Raw genomic sequence first — 14,636 nt, 5'->3', positions numbered from 1 at the left:
ACACCAGAAAGAGTTAAAAGATCAAATGCTCTTCAACCCCACACAGCTCTCCAGTTTATAAAATATATATTTTTTAAAATGCCGCCCCTGCTGGGACAAAAAAAAAAAAAACAAACCCAACAATAACACTGCAGACTGGTTTTGTGGCAGAAGCCTCCCTCTACCCAGGCAGCCAGGGACGACTTGGCCAATGTTTAATGAGTTTACAATGTTACATATCTCTTTATCTTTTAATCCATTTAATCAACAAAATTTCAAACAACAACAATAAAAAAAAAAGATGAAACAACAACAACACAACAACCACCCAAAAAACCCACAATGCCCCCCATTTGTGTTTTGTTTGACTGCGAGTAATATTCATGTCTGCATGAGGATGGCATGTAATTAACATGTCATAATCAAAATGACTAAGTTTGACACATTATAATCACTGCATGGAGATTATAGCATAGCCACAGGCGATCTGCACAGCCTATCTTAATATCATTTGCATAATGAAAGCATGGTGGCAGTAATAGCTTTTTTCTCTTGTTATCATAATTTCACCCAGGGCTGCAAAGGGCTTTGGTACTGTCAGATGTTGCCTGTTAAAAGTCATTGCGAGTTGAAGACTCCAGTCCAAGTGACCTACGTATTTCCGTGTGAGCAATCGCTGCGTGGGTGCATGAAAATACAATGAAATTGAGGGTTTTTTTCCTGTGATTTCTCGGAAAACATACGTGTAGCCTTCATTTCGTGGTCCTGATAGAGGACTTGTTTCTTACCTGAACGACTGGACCGCATTTTCTGAGCAACCCCCAAATTTCCCATGCATTGGGAATAACAGGGCACGCTGTCACAGCACCTTCCCTGAAATATACTTGGAGGGTGCCTGGATGGTGATGCTCCAACCTGGCCCCAGCACCCCCACGAAGGGCGCTGGTGATGGTGATCTGTTCTTACCTACCTGCTTGGAGTAGAGGGACCACATCTGAGCAGCTCGTCGGGCTCAGGCCACCGATTGCGGCTCTCCAGAGCAATCCCAGGCTGGAAGGTGATCATTCACCCTGAATGGAGAATGGCACGTGCTCTGGTGACCTGTGTGGTGAGGTGGTCACTGCTGCAGTCTCTTTAGATGATTCCTATTCAGTAATAAGAGATCAGCACTGCTTGTTAAATCAAAGAAATGTCTGCAGACTCTGGGAGGGGGGGAAAAAAAGGGAGGCTGAGAACTGACACCAGGTCCTGCAGAGCAGCTCAGGTTGATGCCCCATGTCCCCCGTGGTGAAAACAGAGCCATATGGTGAGAAGGGCTGGCAAGGAGCAACTCACTGTCCCTTTGCATGCAAAATGTGTGGCACAGTGCAGAGGGCTGTTCTTTAAATTGCAGTCCCACTTTTGATTCAAGAAGGCTACAGACCACATCCCGGCACCTGAAAGGGTCCCATCAAGGGAAGGGTTCCACCAGCTCCCAAAATTTGTCCATCCCCCAGAATCATAGAATGGTTTGGATTGGAAGGGACCTTTAAAAGTCATCTAGTCCAACCCCCCTGCCATGAGCAGAAACATCTACAACTAAACCAGGTTGCTCAGATCCCCTTCCAACCTGACCTTGAGTGTTTCCAGGGATGGGGCATCTACCACCTCTCTGGGCAACCAGACCCAGCTGATGGCCACAATGCCTCTTCTGCCTGGCCAAACCAAACTCCTAAGGACAGATACACAATAAAGGGAAGCATTTGAGCTGGATCTTGGTCTGGATATGAACCTTGTGCTTCCAGCTGTACCTTTGCTCTAAGTAACGCTTGTAGAGTTTGGTATTTTTTTCAGGAGTTCACTTGTACCAGTAATTCTGTATTTTGTAACTCACAGTATCAGGCTCTTTTATCATTTCTATATTGTCCTAGCCAGTATACAGTCCAATCACATTAACACACAATAATCCTCCTGCAGACATTACAGCATTAGGAATTACAAATTTATCTTATAGCAAAAAGCGCTGCAGTGGCTTGTGTAACATAAACCTGTATAATCCTCCCAGATACACTCAGGAAAGTTCCTGCAGAATTTGGAAAAGACCAGAGGCAATGAACTAAGTTATTTGTGTAGTGTCCTAGCAGCTGGGTAAAATAGTGTCATATATATAGAATTATCTAAAATTATTTTAGCATGGTGTGCTAAAATGATTATGTTAAGTTAGGTTTTGGTAATAGACTCAAGTTGTTTGCCGGGATCTGAGCAGAGATATTCTGTGGGGTCTTTTTATTTAAGTGGAATTTTTATCATATCCACATACAAAGAACAAACGCACTCTGTGAGGTAATTTTTAAATTGCAATGGTATCAGTTAGAAGATCAGCAGTTTTCCCTAATCTGAAATTACCCAACCAGAGGTACAGGTCTGTACCTACTAAACCTATTTGTCCTTTAAAATACCAGCCTTGAGTGTCCAGCAAACTAAAAAGATAGGACATGCAATATTTCCTAAATACTATGAGAAATTACATAATTTCAGAACCAGCAAAGTGAATTATGAAATAACATATCCTTCATGAAAACATCTACCAGCAGCTCCTTTTCCAGTATCTGCCCTGTGTGATCTGTTCAGGCTGGTTGCCACCTTCTACTTCATCTATCAGAGGCTGCAAAGTTGGCCCATGCTTTCTGATGCCCATTCAGGTGTCCGAGGGCTCTGTGGGGTCACATCGAAGCAGCAGGACCCAGATTAAAGCCCCATTTTTCTGTGCAAGTCACACAGCTGCCTGCAGTGGTCACCATGGGACAATAGTGAGCAGCACTGAAGGATGCACAAGAGCTGCTGTCTGTCCCCAAACCTGCAGCCCCTCGGTGCCTGCAAGGAATATATATTTCCTCATGGTTGAGCATCCATGTGCACCATCCCAGCTCGTTAACTGAGGACGCCAAACTAGAGTATTCCCAGATGACAAACCAGGAACATAATGGCCTTCACAAGTGAATAATGCATCTTCTAAAGCAAGGAGGGTCCTTCCAGAACAGGCTCAATGAGTGGCTTGGTGATACACCTGTGGGACTTCAGGCTACTGTAACCCCAAACTGCTTCTGCTCCAGATGTGGCCACCTCGTGGAGACTTCACAACTAGTTGCTAAAGAATAAAGACCTTCAAAAAGGTCCCCCATCTCAGGGACCCCCATGTGAAAACTGCATTGTCCCTCAAGGACCCATTCACCTCTACCTAGCCACTGCTTTTTCCAAATAAAGCATCTTTTGAATGACAGAAATACGAATTCTCACACCAATCACACGTTTGTCAGTGACATCTAACACAGAAAAATGCCAGCCTATGTCTAGCGTCCTGGTAATTTCTGTGCCACTTACAGCATATTTCTGTCCTGCTGATGTCTGGGATCTTTACACATAGATTATAAGATATTTATCTTTTCCCATAAAGGGACCAAGGAGCTGTTTCCAGCCTAATTCAGAATCTCTTCTTGCAGCAGACTCAGTGACTGTGTCCCAACAGATATTATTTATATGACAAAAGCACCCAGAGATCCTAACTGAATTACATTCAACTCTGAAGTCCTGTCTCATAAGAGGGAATTCATGCTCCAGAAAATTGGTATTTTAAACCAACAAAGCCCTGAGACGGAAAGCAGCTGAGCCACGATCATAGGCTGGTATTAGAGCAAGTACCAGGACCTGGATGGGGCAGGATGCTACCAGGCACCCCGGGCCATGCCCTACCCTTGTCAGTCAGATATTTTCTGGTGAAAAGTGCCATGTTGCCTCTGCAATTAGGGTCATCCCAGTCCTCTGCTGAAAATACTGTGCTGTTTTCACTTCTGGGTTGTCCCGTTCCCGTACCCCATTAACCGTACCAGAGACGAGTGCCTTGCAACACACATCCCGCGCCGAACGCGCTGGGCTTTTGCTGAGGAGGATGTCTGGGCTCTGAAAACCTCCCCCGTAGGGCTGAGACATGGTTAATGAGGGTCTCGCCACCAGTTTGGCTTCTCGCAACAGAAACGGCTGTGTATTGTGCTCCCTCCCGGGGCAGCCACCTACCTCAGCCGCTGCAATGGCTTCTTAAATGCCCGTTCTTAAGTCCGACTAAAGTCAAAGCCTATCTCGCTGTACTAATTCCAGTAGTTCATGTGTCTTCTAATCACATGTTTTATGGTTAGCAAAAATGCCCCGTGGGAGCTGATTAAAGGTTTATGAGAACCAAGAAAATCTGATAGGATTTGGTTTGAATCCGACCGGTTTTTTAAGTTTCCTATCCATAAGCTTTTAAGTACTTACAAGCCATTATTTCTATCTTTGATGCGGTAGGGTGGTTGTTTTTCCTTTTATTTTATTTTTTTTTTTTTTTTTAGGGGGAGGGGGACAAAACCCAACCTAAATCTCAGAGCAGAGATTTTTAAAAATGATTATCAGATTTGGGTAAGATTTATCTTCCTCTTTAAAAAAAGCTTTTCACAATCACAATATAAATGCATTAGCACAAAAGCAGTCTAAACTCACATTCGGAAAGATACAGCCCTCTGATATGGGGCTTCTTTAGTGGAAAGTACCTGGAACATGAACGCAGCTTAACTCTTTGCCTCCTAGGTCTTCACCCAGAGCTTGCCTTGGTTATAGCCAGAGGCACTGAAAATTCAGTATTTCAAGCTCTATGAAGTTGCCCCAATGAAAGGTCTTTGGCTATACGGAGAGTTTGCAATGCAGCAGTTGCACCGGTTGCTGGTGCACGTGAAGTTTGGGATATCTTCCCAAACAGTTCCTTCCTTCCTTCCAGCAATATGGCACAAGGCTTTTTTTTTTTTTTTTTTTTTTTTTTTTTTGGCTTTTGACTGGAAATGTGGAAATGTCACCATTTCAGCCTGTCACTTCAGTTGGGCAGTACAATTAGCTCCTGACCAAAAATGGTTGGCAAATATTAATTCAAAGACATTAGCTCTCCACCAAACCCACCTCTGAGCTGATGGGTGCCACGGCCTCAGAAGACGCTCTGATGCAGCTGATTTGGTTGCTTTTTAGTACATCTAATTGCTGAATAACTGAACCAAAACACATCACTTCTGCAATCACAGAGGGAGCATCTGCATGGTCAGTTCACTACTTCTTTATCTCTTTTTTTTTATGTCTTCTTTCTTTGCCTCTCCCTGTAGACCTTCATATAATCTATGGGTCTTGCTGTACGTGATGAATGACTTATTTTCCTTGCCAGTCTTGGGGGCTTCCCTTCTCATAGCAATGAAACACATTTGGTTCCTTCCAACCAAAATTATTTTGTAATTTTAAGGAAGTCTGTAGGAGACAGACTGCGTGAGCCAGGAGGTGCCGAGTTGGACAGCTGATGGGTTCACAGCAGTGACGTGGGGGTCAGGTTGGCTTGTTTCTGCATCCTGAGCAGAACTTCTCTGAGCAGTTTGAGGGGAGCTTAATTTTATATCACCTCATTTTTTTCACCTACAGAAGAAGGGGTAAGGGTGTTTGAATAGTAATACTGGTGAATAAAAGGACATTACAGCTGCTGAAGTGGCAGAATCCACATCTGCCTATATTATACCTATTTTATATGTTTCAGCGCATGGTGGGTATAAAGGTTGGCTGGCTAGTTCTGCTCTCACCCACCTCAACTGCAATCAAGAGGAGCTTCATGCAGCTTAGCATTGGAAGCAGCCCACAAAAATTCAACAGGCACCAAAAGTATCAATTGAAAAGTGTTTTGACAAAATGTAGGTGGATGCAGGAGCAATACCCAATGCCAAGGACACGATGAAGACACAAACACTGCATAAATATTCATAAGCCTTTCTCAGGGTCTGCAGTACTCTCCTCCAATCAGGAACTGTTAATTTGATATCAGTTATTAAAGCCAGATTTCTAGTGGGTATCTAGCAGGTCTTCTTGAAGAACAGCAATATCTGGCCCTATAAATTCCCTTTTTTCCCCATAAAATGTTTACTCTTGTTCTGATAATCCTGTAGCACAGTCTGCAAACTTCCACTTGTACCACTACAGAGGAGGTTCACGACACTGCCTGGATGCTCTCCTTCCCCCTCCATCAGTGTTGGAGGGAAGGTTTAAAACACATAGCACAAAACAGGGAGGGAAAATATTTACATGCTTGACTGGCACTTATTTGCCCCAAAATACCTCTAACCCAACAACAACAAAGTGCTTAAGAAAAAACATAAGACAGTGGTGTTACGGGTGGACCTAGAGACATGTATTTCTGCAAAACATGGTCTTGCCACCCCTTGGTGTCTACCGCTGCTCCCCGGCGCCTGTTGGTGTGTACAGATATTTTGGGAATGGCAGCAGCAAAGGAAGAGGCTGAGTTCAATCTGCATCATTCCCAGCATCAAAGATACAGAAATATTTAAGCTGATGCACTCTCTATCCTGGCATTCAGAGAGCGATGCTAACTTCTGGAAAATAGAAGAGCCCCAGGGCAGGCTAATAACAGCACTACTTAAGAACGTAAGACAATTATTACCTCCAACTGTGAAGGAGTCTGAGTAATTAAAAAGGGTTCTTTATTTTGATTAAAAAAGATTCCTTTCAGTCTGTTTGAATCTTTAGTAAAAGCCCTGAACGATATTTTTAGATGCCAGACAAGAGGCTCTGCAACTAATGCAAGATGCGTAACAAACTCATTAGAAAAATTCTCCTATTATCATCATATTGTCCAAAATTAATTAATTTCTCATTCTTTCACCCACATCACTTCCTGGACACAATACATGTCTAACCCAAAGCTTCCAAAACCTTCTTTGGATTAACAGAAATCCAGAATTAATTGGGTTTAATTACTATAAATTTCCTTCCCAATAAAATCTCAAGAATTTCCAATCATGCTGATTTATTTGAGTAATTAGAAAGCCATTCACAGATGTCACACTGTTAGGTAGTGTGGATAATGCGGGGTTTGCTTAACTGGATCCTGAGACCACAGCGCTGTGAAGAATGACAACTAAAAAACTCCAATAAAAAGCAGGAGATTAAGGGAAGTCAAATGACACAACCTCAGGCCGTGCGGGCAATGCCAGCGGCTTCCCGAGGGAAACCCCCTCCCCTCCGCCATGCCTCCCTGTGTCTGCTGCCCCCAGATAACTTGCTCTGGTCTTAGCACTTTGCACCAGCAGGTTTTGAGGGGCTTTGCAACCAGCCCACATTTACAGAAGGGGAACCCAAGGCTCCTACAGATGAGACATCACACCTAGGGTCGCCCCGAAGGATGGTATCAAAGCTAAAAGAAGAGATGCACCGAAGTTTGTAAAATTCTCAGAGGGTCAGGCAGATCCTACTTCTCTCCAGGGAAAGATGGTGCAGAGTCAGAAGACCTCATGTGCCCATGGGCTCATGATTTTATGAACCTGTAGGACAAATGGGATTGTACCTGCTTGCGAAGGTATTTTACAAAGCAGGTGACCTCTGTAGGCCAAGGTGGAAATCATCCCACCTACCATCAGACACCAATGATAACGCTGCTGAGAGCTGGACTGATCACTCTGCCCATTTGGTGGAGAAAAACAGGTTCACAGGGGTGACTCTTCTAACCTCATATGGGTCCTTGCTCTTCCTCTGGAAAGGCTGAAGGATCAGGGTGACTCTGGAAGAGAACCTTAATTTGTTTTTTCTTCCCACCTCTTCTCAGCAAAGTAAACCCTCTGCTCACCTGGGAGCCAGACTCTTCCTGGGGAGAAAAAGTCCCTGGGTTTTCTTGACTGTCCTTTCCAAGAGTCCTGGGACTCGAAGGAATGTAAAAATTTGGGGAGAATAACACACATTTCAGGTTCTCCTTCCATCCAAGTGAGGAGGTGAGGAGACAGATATAACACACCCTCCCACAAATGGAACACACTTAATTTATTAGAAAGGTCATTTGCTGATTAGTAAATGAAAAGAAAGCATGTCAGGGTTGCCAAACTTTAGTTTGGTGCTGTAAATATAAATAGCAGTTTATAAGAGGTGAAGAGCATATTTTTAAAGACTCGGTTTGAGCTGAATCTAACAGCTTAAATCTGAGCATTGACAGAGAATTCCCTCCTTCCCCAATCCTCCTCCCTGCCCCCCCAAATTATCTTGGGTTTATACATGCCAGTATTTGACTAATAACATAATATTTAAATACCACAGTAATCTTAGCACCATAATCCTAACACTCACAGGTTATCTTAAATAAGGGTCAGCTGAAGAACATAGCATTGTCCAACCCCCCCTGGGCTGTCAGACATCCTCAGCTATAAGAAAATCATCTTTACTTTTGGCTTGAGCCTTTAATGGCTCTGAAAGCTGCTGCTTTTGTCTAAATACATACATTGTGCAGCAGTTTTAGGAAATAGGTGAAAAGGCTTTAATGGAGAGATTAGTGCTAGACATTGTGAAGCTGCAACTAGGTCGTAAGAGATTTCAGAGGTCAGGAAATTTTACAGGGCTTAAGTGTTTTGTAATGTAGTTTAGTTTGCCCCTGGACCAGGACATAATGGATGCTTCAAAACTTGATTTGCATTGATTAAAAATAACCAAGCTGCTAGTCTGCGCTAAGAGTCACTTGACAAACTCCAGCATGTACCAGCAACTGCTCTGGTCTCTGCAATCATTTTAATGGGTTGGGGTCAGGTGGGGCAGAAAAGGCTTTTCTTGCCAAATAAAGGCCACCAAAGTCAATGAATCAGAAAATCAGACAGTTAACAAAACCAGAAGCTTTTTGTCCCTCTTGTATAGTCATAGTCTTCCTAGTCTTTGGTCAGATGGATTAGGGAACATCTCATTAAAAAATTATATACCAACCATTTAAATAAGGTATTCATGGGGAAAGGAGGGGTTTAATGGCAGAATGAGCCTTCCGTGTAAAATCAATGCTGTTAAACTCCATTACAGCAGCTTTCCTCCATGCCTAAGTAACCACCTTTCAGATACCAGCCAGACCATAAACAGTGACACCAACCAGCAACAGGCAGGAAAAGAGAGAAGTCATCTGTCACGTGAAGCATTCTGGAGGATTATTAAAAAATGAATACCTCAAAGACGTAAGGTCTTTGTCCCCTCCACTGAGAGCTGCTCTTTAACCTCCTCTGCCCAAGTCGCCTATTTTCTACTCTCTCACATTTGTGTAATTCAGGAGAGACTTGAGGGAAGGCAACAGAGATGCACCAATATGGATGAACATGAAATCAATGCACGTTAGGTCAGTCAGAAGCCACTGAAGTCAACCAACACCACAGATGATGACAGGTCTGTGCATCCCTACTTATGTGTCTGAAATGACACCTTGGTGCAAATTGATTTGGGTATATAGAGAATGTGGAGCACCAATGATCTGTGCTCATTGCTGGAGAAAAGTTATTCTGAAATTTGAGGGGGAAACATAAACCTGTGCTCATAGACAAGAATAATAGCACCTCTCAAAGTCTCATTCATGTCCAAAGTTGGGTCTCTCTTTGGAGTAGTTTCTCAAAAATTTATCTGTGAAGAACAATGCAAAAAATGACTGAGATACAAAAAAAGTGCCATGGATAGCTTGTAACTGGAGAAAACTCCTGGCAGAGAGCAAGAGCTCTACGCATTTAGCATATCAAGAGAAAGAGATGAATTATAACCCTCCATCATGAGATCAACAACCTGCCCTTCCCAGGAAGAAAGTACAAGGTACCGGGCAAGATCTGCAGATCTACCAGGACAGGCTCAAGAAAAACCCATGGCTGGAAGCAAAAGCCAGGAAAATCATAGCATGACATCAGAAATCATTGATAATTCTAAATTTAATTAACCATGCATCAAGTAATAGCAGTGTATCAAGGGATATGGTGGATTCCCCATTGATTGATGTCTTCCAGCCAAAAGCGTGGTTGCTTCTCTGGAAGATATACTTCAGGTAGATGCAAGTTCTTGGCTCAATCAAGGGGGTCACTGGACCGAGATACAGAGCAAGCCAGGCTGGCTGATCCATTCTGGCCTCCATAAATCTCTGAAATCCTTCCACAGAGACTTGCCCTGGGATGCAAAAGATACATAGACTAAGATCAAAGTGTTGGATCAGCCATGTACATCTTTGTCCAAGACTTCTCTCCCTCCTCCCAGCTCAGCAAAAGCAATGGAAGCTGTAGCCATCAAGCAGAGGGGCAGTTTGGTTAAAAACACTGATAATGCACTTCCAGTTCTTTCTTCGGAAGATCATGCGGTTTCTCAATGTGTGAGGCCAAAAAAGATGTGTGGCCCGGTGCACTCTTGACAAAAGCATAGATTCACTGAAGCTTGCAATTAATATTTAATACCAACAAGTCTTCTGTGATGCTGTGCGGATGTAAATAAGTGGAGAGAACGTGATATTTACCCCACTATAAAACATTCATGAGAGCTAAGCTATTTACAAAAGCTAAATACGACACTGTATTTACTGTAGGTCACCTCCTAGGGTTAGAGATGAAAAGTTTTTGGTCTAATGGAAAGTAACATAATACACCATAATAATACAACCACTGTCTCGTCTGCAAAGAAATATCTCCTGGCTCCTTCTTTCTATTGCAATTACAGGTGGGTAAAGCCACTACAGGGGAAAAAAAAATAAAAAAAAAAAAAAGGAAAGGAAAGAGTGCCTTAAGGAGACTTGATACCTTGGGCGGGCTTGTTTTACTGTGTGCTCTGCTTGCTCATTGTCAAACATTGTCATGTTCATGCAGGAACTCAGGTCACTAGACAGGTATGTGGGATGACTTCACTTTAATTGAAGTTACACTACCTCAGGATTGCAAATTAAATATCAAAGTGTGTTGAAACGATCTGGGGCTTTCCTTCTACTCCAGTTTAATTCAAATTCACCCTGAAAAGGTTCCTTTGTATATACCAAAACCTGCAATCAATATAGGTGGTTAAATGGGATTGTCAAAACTTAAAATGCCAATACACTGGGAGTGAACTCACTGATGCAAGTCTCACAGCATTAGGCTCAGGATTTATAGACCAGCATAGTTAGAAATTTGTTTCCACAAACTAACACCCACAGCAGACCCCCCACCTGCTGGCTGCATTATTTGCTCTAAGTCTCAGAAATCAACAAAGAATTGTCAAAGCCAAAGCAGAGTCCTGATTTAGGAAGCATTTGGGTGAAATTGTATTAAAAAGACTAACAAAGAAATTGCTTAAAAAGACACATTTTTCTCAGAAGTTTGGCTTTTTTTTCGTTTGACATCCACAAGTGAGCTGAAAAATGATGTGAGTCATTTCTAAGGTGATAGGCACTTTTGGTGGAGCAGCAATAAATGTAAAAAGGTAAGGAAACTTCAGTCTTTGGTGCATATGAAAAGTGAATATGTGTTATTGTGAGCATATTAGAAATGGGTCAATGCCACCTACCTCTATTTACACCTTACTCACTTGAGTATTTTCCAGTTGGTGACTTACAGATAGCAGTCTTCATCCCTTTAAAAGTTTTCCAGAGAAGAAAAAATTAGGATGGCTGGATGGGTTGTTTGTTTACCATGAATTTAACAGATATGAAAAAGATAGATAGGGTCAAATCTAAAAATAATAGAATAGTTCAGCTGGAATGGGACCTACAACGATCATCTAGTCCAACTGCCTATCAGGTCAAGTCAAGACTGCCTTGTGCCATAGAGAGAATTTTGAGAAAACAGTTATTAAAAATGGAAGTGGTAGCTAGCATCTCCCCTCCTCCTCACCTGCAAGAAATCTCCAAGTAGAATGGAACCCCCAGCACATATTTGCCAACCTCCTTTCCCTACAAATCCCTTCTGCACAGCTGCCCCAAGGCGCATTGCTCCAATGGACAACAGCATCCCAATATTGGTCTACATACCACCAAGAGATGCCTTCTCTTACAGCTCCTGTGGGACACCCTGCGGCCTTTCCACCTCCTCCATCTCCAGTGGACTGAACCTCAGGAGCTGAAAGGGAAGTACACATTGACTCTAATGTGACACAAGCAAGAGGTCCACATCCTCAGAAACCCTACAATCTCCCACCCATATCAAAAAGTTGGAAGTGCTAATGTATTTTTGCTGCTCTAGGAGCAAATGACTTGCCCAAGGTGACTCCACCTAGTCAGTGGCAGAACCCCAGAGTGCTCTCCTTGTCCAGTTATTATGCTCTGCTCCCTATACAACCATTAATAGATCAAACCAATGGTGGAACCAGTGACAAGATAATGAATCAAGACAGCAGTCTTTAACAAAGGCCTGAGATCTATCTCTGGGGGCTGCTCTTGGGAGTAAATCTTACTACTAATATGCTCAGTATGCATACTTCAGGATAGATAATCTATCACTGCGCCATGCAAAACCTTTTTGATATCTGTTTATTGAATTCCCACAGAGACAGATGAAGTTTCAGTGTGATTGATGAAAGAGAATCAGTAAAAATAGGGAGATCTGCACAGTTTCAGAGTTTTTTTAAGAAAAGATAGCTCACCCCATCCCCTCAAAATTTTCCACAAATGTTGGAAGATTACCCTTCATGCCTGTCATTTGGTGCTTCTCAAAGCATGGGCAGAGGAAGATGCTGTGCTGAGATGCCAATGAGAGAACCCCCACTACTAATCTCCTTTGAGTCCCAAAGGTGGTATGATTTTGGATTCAACTTTAAGTTTGGTCACATTTGGACCCATTGGCACTATGGTGCAGGAGATTTAGGTAGCCTTGATGCTCGGACATCTCATCCACCCCACAATGATGGAGGTCAGCTGGATGAAGTCTCAATGCATGTCAATGTATTCTCCAATCAAGAGAGGTTGGACAGCCTCTCTTGACCAAACAGAAAAGAGGGTGGAAATGAGGTGCCCAAACACCAGTGTCCAGTGCCAGACACCACAAGACTAGTCAAAACATCTCTAAGAGGATGACAGAGTGAAGACATGACCTCCAGGAGACACGTCTTGCACAGCAGCTGGTGATCATTTTGGATGCACTGAGGCAGCTCCGATGTGAGTGAATGCCTGGGTTTTCACCTGAATTCAAATCCAGTCCCTGCAGATTGTAGTCCAGTCATTGTCCATGCAAATGTGACAACAGGGAGAAACTGAGGGAACTCCTGGGCCACAGAATCGGTGGGGTTTACCTTTGAGAGGTCCATGCCAGAGGAAATAAGTTCCTGTTAAGATCAACCCTGCAAGTACGAGGTGGGGGAAAAAGTATTCCCAGTGACACTGTAATGCCTATTGCCTCGCAAGAATTACCTCTCAGACACACTGAGCAGATTTGCATAGATTCATTCCAGGTGAGTACAGACAAAAAAAACAATGTAGAGATTAAAAAATACAATGGAGGAACTTTCCATTGGAGCAAAGTGACATTCACCATGTTGGCAGCTCCCATCTTTGCTCTTTGAGCAGATCTAAAAGGGAAGATCATAGAATCATAGAATGGTTTGGGTTGGAAGGGACCTCAAAACCCATCTAGTTCCAACCCCCTGCCATGGGCAGGGACACCCTCCACTAGACCACATTGCCCAAAGCCCTATCCAGCCTGGCCTTGAACACTTCCAGGGAGCCAGGGGCATCCACAGCTTCTCTGGGCAACCTGTGCCAGGGCCTCAGCACCCTCACAGGGAAGAATTTCTGCCTAACATCTAATCTAAATCTCCCGTCTCTTAGTTTGAACCCATTACCCCTGTCCTGTCACTACACTGCCTGATAAACAGTCCCTCTCCAGCTTTCCTGTAGGCTACCTGAATAAAAGAGGGGAAACAGGTGCCTACCTAAAAAGTAGAGTGGTCTAAAAGTTTGTCATTAAAAGATATTTCCAAGGATTGATGCACTTCTGGCAATACTGAAGGGTTCCTCATGTCTATACTGATTGCAACAAGATTGGTTATACAGAAATGGAAAAACTTCTTACAACACTGAAGTGTCTCATTTAAATTACTTTCCAAACATTTTCATTTAATCTCGAGACATACTTTATTTTGTGCCATCTTTTCAGTAAAACCCCTCTCTAATTTACATTTAGGTTTTTTTCAATTAAATAGTTGTCAGACCGACTTTTCCCCAAAATCTAATTTCAAAAAGGTACCAAAATATTGGCTTTTCATTCAAATTTGGTAAAATGTGAATTTCAAAATCTTGAGGTTTTTAACGACATGAAGAAAAAAAAAATCTTTTCTCCAACCTGATTTACACACAAAATGGCTCCTCAAAACTCAGATGCTCAAAAAACATTGTCATTAGAAATTCTTGCCCCAAGATCCCATTTTTGGATCTCATTCCTCCCCATTTATTGTTCTCTCAAAAGCTTCTCTGAAGCACATTTCCTTTTGCCTCACTTTTCCCTACATGTCCAGCTGTAGTTTAGGAGAATTCAACTACAGACAAACACTGTTGCTCCCATGATTTGCACATTTTTATTTGGGAATATTCGTAGCACAAGTTATTCACAAGAAAGGAGAAACGATCCCAAATGAAGTAGAGGAGATGTTTGGCCATAAGTGTTTTGAAATGCTCCTTCTAATGCCAACCCAAGGAGTTTCTCTCATTACAAATTTCTCTGTCAGCCACAGAAAAGTGACGCTTTTTGTTTATGAGAGGTGAATTAATGGCATGCTGGTGAGTGTTTGCTCAGCACCTGCTCCAGTTGTGGACAGCCTTACCTGGGCGCAGCCCCTAAAAGCTGGCATTTCTGCAAACGAGCCCCAGTCAAGCTACCGAGACA

The sequence above is a fragment of the Grus americana genome, chromosome Z (assembly GCF_028858705.1).
Source record: "Grus americana isolate bGruAme1 chromosome Z, bGruAme1.mat, whole genome shotgun sequence".
Taxonomy (NCBI): domain Eukaryota; kingdom Metazoa; phylum Chordata; class Aves; order Gruiformes; family Gruidae; genus Grus; species Grus americana.
The sequence above is the reverse complement of the archived record's forward strand: the minus strand, read 5'-3'. Positions refer to the sequence as shown.